This window comes from Nannospalax galili, unplaced genomic scaffold, assembly GCF_000622305.1.
Source record: "Nannospalax galili isolate Female #2095 unplaced genomic scaffold, S.galili_v1.0 scaffold801, whole genome shotgun sequence".
In the NCBI taxonomy this organism is placed as follows: domain Eukaryota; kingdom Metazoa; phylum Chordata; class Mammalia; order Rodentia; family Spalacidae; genus Nannospalax; species Nannospalax galili.
Genome location: NW_008345222.1, coordinates 32,726 through 38,518, shown reverse-complemented (window position 1 = coordinate 38,518; position 5,793 = coordinate 32,726). Strand labels below are relative to the sequence as shown.

The following is a 5,793-nucleotide window of genomic DNA, read 5'->3' as shown; positions in this document are numbered from 1 at the left end:
AGACCTTACATAGACTCACACTGGCTGTCTCAGTTTCAGACACAGTCAGTGAACACAGAACACAAGAATCATATTTTAAATGTCAAAGGGAAGGCTCCTTTCCAGAGATAAAATATTGTATACCATGAATTACTCGTGGAACAATTGGCAGTAATGAAGCATTGCTAATGCACTAAACAAAAATATATCCTTTCAAATCTGAGTCAACTATTGTTATAAGTTTTTATAATGTCCTTTATAAATTAGAAAATAGGAATGTTGGGGGCATCATATTTTTGAGACACAGTCTGCCTGTAACCCAGGTGACCTCAAACTCACAAGGTACACCAGCCTAGCATTGAACATATTAAAATCCCATCCATTTTTGGCTTGTTGATTTCTTTTAGCTGTTTTTTTACAGTTTTTTTTTAACTGACCCGAGGACTCCCTTGCCCATTAGCATATTAAAGTTGGGCCATACTGGGCTACAGCAGCTTTTAACTCATCTCTGATAGTTTAAAGGGATGATGTTGCCATGTGGAAACAGAGCGCTGCAGGGCAGGGAAAGAGGCACCTTGTAAGGAATGTTTACTTTTAACTGATAGGTCTTGAAGACCCGCAAGCAGCTCTTGCTTTTGTCGATCTAGGGCTAGCTGTTCTTTTAACAAAGCCTCTTCATTTCTTAATTGGGTAACAAGGGGAGAAGTGGGGAATGACTCGAGGGCAGGTAAAACTGTTGGGAGAGGGTAAGGAGGAGGCAAAGAGTGCGCCTCAGAAGGAGCCGTGGGCACAGTGCCAGACTGAGGTGTCGTGACATCAGTGCTGGATTTAGAGTTAGGCTCTGATTTAACATGTTTAGGATTTGAAATCTTAGAACATGTCTCTGGTGACGTTTCCTCATCACTATCAAGGGAGATAAGGTCTATCTCCTTAGGGGAAGTCACTTTATTCCCGGGAGGCTCCGGAGGGGGGCCTTGTAGGAGGCCCGAAGTTTGCTTTATGGCAGCCTCGTTGGAGGATTCATTTGAATCTATTAATTCCCTGATTATGTTCCAGTAGGAAAAGGCTGTAACAGGAATTTTCTCGGGTCCAAAGACCTTATAGTAATCCTCTAAAGCATTTTTTACCCTTTTCCATCCTTTAATATCTATTATTCCTTCTTGGGGAAACCAAGGACAGGTTTCCTTAATAAATTCAAAGAACCTCAATAGATCCTCTATTTTAACCTTTACTCCTCGCGTCCATAAGGCATCCTGCAATTGCTGAACATAAATTTCATGCCTGCTTAAGTTGCGGAACGCGTTCCTTGGGGGCCGTCTTCTTCCCACACTGGATCCTCCTTATCCAGCCCTCACGCTGGGCGCCAGGTGTCCCAACCCACAGGACAGTCAACATGGGTATCTGGAGGGAAGAGAGGGGATGGAAAGGGACAAGAGATGCGAAGAATGGAGACAAGACAGGCTTTCTGATCAAGTCTCATTTAATGAACATCTACACAAAGTTTTTATAGTGAGGAGAGGGGGAAGTTGGCAGGGACAAATCCATTGAAGTAGAGCAATTCAATTAACAGAACGATTATCACAATAACACCACACCAACTGATCACAGAGTAAATTCCATAGTAACACCACAATTCTATATAGCAAGTTATAAATCAATTAAGAGGTTACACTTGTATGATTACAGAATAATACCAAAGTTTCTTAGCAATCACGTGAGAAATGAGGGAGTCTCTCAAGCGGTAAGTGCCCAGGTTAGAACAACATGTTTGTGAGAGGCTTTCAAGTATAGTCATCTGGTTAATCTCAAACCAGGCCAGCCTTGATGTCTGAAAAACAGCTTTGCCAGGAATCAGGTCTTGCTATTTCCTGGGGTAGGGGCCTACGGCTCCCGACATTTGCCTAAAGCTACCCTTGATCCTAACCCTAACCCTAACACTAATCCTAACTGAAATTTAACTCTGAAATTAAACCTCAGCCTAAATATAAACCTTAACCTATCCTTATCCCTAAAGTAACACTAACCGTACTCTAACCCTAACCCTAAACCTCCCTCTAAACATAACCCTAACCCTAACCCTGACAATATTCTAAACCTAACTCTAATCCAAACAATAACCCTAACCCTAACCCTAATCTTAACCATAACCCTAACCCCAATGCTAACTCTAAACCTAACCCTAAACCATGTTATTTTTGAGTTTTATGTAAAAATGACTTGCCATGAATGTCACTCATGTTGCTTTACAAAAATATGCTTGGCATATGTATCTATGTGCTTGCATCCTGTACAAAGAACAGTACTTCTCGTAATGTATTTATTATAGTGAAAATGAATGAACGGTAGTATTTCACGTTTAACCGTGTTCCAAATGAGTTGTATGTAAAAAGAAATTGCCATCAGTGTCACTCAGGAACCTTGAGAAAAATAAGTGTCTCTTCTGTATCTAAGTGCTTGCTTCCTGTTGAAAGAACTGTACTTCTAGCATTGTATTTACTATAGTGAAAAAGAATGAAAAGAAGCATTTTGTGTTTAAACAATTTCCTGATTAGTTGTATGCAAAAGTAACTTGCCATCAATATCAGTCAGGTTGCGTCGCTCTGTATCTAATTGCTTGCTTCTTGTTGAAAGAACAGTACTTCTAGTGTTTAACCCAGTTCTTAATGAGTTGCATGTAAAAGGGACTTGCCGTCAATGTCAGTCATGTTGCTTTAGAAAAATATGTGTGGATTTTGTATCTAAGTGCTTCCTTGCTAAAGAACTTCTAGCAATGTAGTTACTACAGTGAAAAGTACTGAACAGAAGCATTTTGCGTTTTACTACGCTCTTTATGAATTGCAGGAAAAAGGGATTGGTCATCAATGTCAGTCCGCTTGCTTTAGAAAAATATGTGTCCCTTCTATATCTCACTGCTTGCTTTCTGTAGAAAGAACTGTACTTCTTGCAATGTATTTAGTACAGTGCAAACGAATGAACAGAATCATTTTGCGTTTTGTGACGTCTTTCTGGATCTCCTCACTGTAAACACTCTGCCTTGCCTACTTCTTTTGATCTCCTTTCCCATTGATTTTCATCACTCCCGGACAGCACTGTGGTCTCCGTGATGGACTTGCTTCATCCCCCATTCCCTATCTCAGTTCCCCCACTGGCTGCTCACCACTGGCTTCTCATCCCCTCCCTGCTCCTTTGCCATGGGCCTGCGAGGTCTGCTGTCTTCCATCCTTTTTCCTGTCTTTATCCTCCTCCACTGCCTTTCTTCCTCACTTACCTCAGGATGATTTCTGATACCATTCAATCCAACACATACAAATGCTCTGTATCCTTCTCCTCTCTCTCCCACTCCCATACTAAAGCTTCCTATTCTCTGGTGTGTGCCTCCCTGCCAGCCCGCCACAAGTCTGACCTCCCATGCATGCTTTAAACCTGTATGACCCCAAGGCTTTTTTTCCTTACCGCTATTCACCCCCTCCAGACAGCTGCCAAGAACCAAGATTGCCAGCTCGCCTGCCCTGGAAATTTTTTCTTTAACATGCTAATGAAATGATAAGTTTCCAGCTGGGCCCACTCTTAAATTCTCTTACAACTTTGGCTAAAAACCCTTTAGGGGACTCTTTTTCCCCATTTTGACCCAACTAGCCTAAACCAGCTGAAAACTTTGCTAAACACTTAAAGAATTTCAGGGGGCTGGCCCCACTGATGAAAAAAAAGTTCTAAAAGCCCTTTATTCTCCTAAACTTTTTCTCAGGCAAAGGAGCTCAAACTTTAACCTTAATCCCTCTTGGGCATCAAGCAACTGGTACTCAGGCTCCTAATTTTCTAACTAAACCTAACCATTTTAAATTTCACTATACATAAAAGGTCACAGGCACTGCTCAAGTGAGTCATATACTTTCAGACCAACAAACACTGATTTACATGTCCTGTTCCTTCTGCTGCCCTCATGAGTTTCCTTTCCAGCATAGCTTCTGTCTACAAGCTAAGAGCTCTGAGAACTTGGCTTTACATTCACAGCTACAATGGTTGGTGAGAAACACGGATTTCTTTAATTTGCTCTTCAATTTGGGTCACATATAGATCCACCGCCACCATGACCGCCAATGGCACGGCCGAGGCGGTGCAGATCCAGTTCGGTCTCATCAACTGCGGCAACAAGTATCTAACGGCCGAGGCGTTTGGGTTCAAGGTGAACGCATCCGCCAGCAGCTTGAAGAAGAAGCAGACCTGGACCCTGGAGCAGCCGCCGGACGAGGCGGGCGGCGCGGCAGTGTGTCTGCGCAGCCACCTGGGTCGCTACCTGGCCGCCGACAAGGACGGCAATGTGACCTGCGAGCGCGAGGTGCCGGACTCCGACTGTCGCTTCCTCATCGTGGCGCACGACGACGGTCGCTGGTCGCTGCAATCCGAGGCGCACCGACGCTACTTCGGGGGCACCGAGGACCGCCTGTCGTGCTTCGCGCAGAGCGTGTCTCCAGCCGAGAAGTGGAGCGTGCACATCGCCATGCATCCCCAGGTCAATATCTACAGCGTCACTCGCAAGCGCTATGCGCATCTGAGCGCGCGACCCGGCGATGAGATCGCCGTGGACCGCGACGTGCCGTGGGGCGTCGACTCGCTCATCACCTTGGCCTTCCAAGACCAGCGCTACAGCGTGCAGACCTCGGATCACCGCTTCCTGCGCCACGACGGGCGCTTGGTGGCGCGTCCCGAGCCCGCCACCGGCTACACGCTGGAGTTCCGCTCCGGCAAGGTGGCCTTCCGCGACTGCGAAGGTCGCTATCTGGCCCCATCCGGGCCCAGCGGTACCCTCAAGGCCAGCAAGGCCACCAAGGTGGGCAAAGACGAGCTCTTCGTCCTGGAACAGAGCTGCGCTCAGGTGGTGCTGCAGGCAGCCAACGAGAGGAACGTGTCCACGCGCCAGGGTGAGTTGGGGACACCTCCCTCCACCTCGGTGGCTCCCCCGGTCCATTGCACAAAAGCATTCTCCACGCCTGCATCCTTTCCCCATCGTCCGGTGCGCCCTCCTTAGGCGCACAGGCCATTGCTCCCCATTTCGGGGTTCCTTTTTTTTTTTTGAAACAGGGTCTCACTATGTAGCCCTGGCTGGCCTGAAACTCACTATGCAGACCAGGCTGGCCTCGAGCTCACAGACATCTGCCCGCCTCTGTCTCCTGAGTGCTAGGATTAAAAGGCGTGCGCCACCACCCCCTGCCCGAGACGTGGGCTTTGCCGGAAGGAGGGGACGTGGGTGCGGCCTAGCGCGTCCTCAAGCTCTGCTATCCACCTCCCCCATCCCAGGCTGGAGGTGTGGGACCCCTAGGCCCAGCTTAGGGGGACACCCTCTATGTCACTTCTTCCCAACCTGAGTTGTCCTCGTGCGCGGGCTGACCCGTTAGGATCGGCTCGCTCTAGGTCTTGGGGAGAGGGTGAAGTCCCCTTGTCCATTTCCTCGTGCGTCCTCCACCCAGGTCCGCAGGCCTTAGGCTGGAGGGCCAGGCGACGGTCACCCCTGGCACTGAGCGGTCCTCACCCCCCTTCGGCCGCCCTTCCTGGCGCGGTGGGGTATTGGCGCGGCTTTTGATCGCGGCGGGGTGCGCCGGGCGGGGTCGGCTCTGCGGCTGGGGGATGTCCGCAGGGGCTGCCCCTCCCCCACCTCCCCTCGCCTCAGAACAGAAGCATTTTGTGTTAAAACCCATTTCCTACGAATTGTATACAGAAGAGTATTGCCATCAGTTTCAGTCTCTTTCCTTTAGAAAAATATGTGTCACTTGTGTATCTAAGTGACTGCTTTCTGTTGGAATAAAAGTAGTTCTAAGA

General features: G+C 47.8%; 1 pseudogene across 1 annotated transcript; it reads left to right on the top strand.

Moving 5' to 3' along the window:
* Positions 1–4,051: 4,051 nt before the first annotated feature.
* On the top strand, positions 4,052–5,036 carry LOC103740697 (annotated as a pseudogene). The gene has a single exon (XR_607555.2). The product of XR_607555.2 is annotated as a fascin pseudogene (transcript).
* Positions 5,037–5,793: the final 757 nt, after the last annotated feature.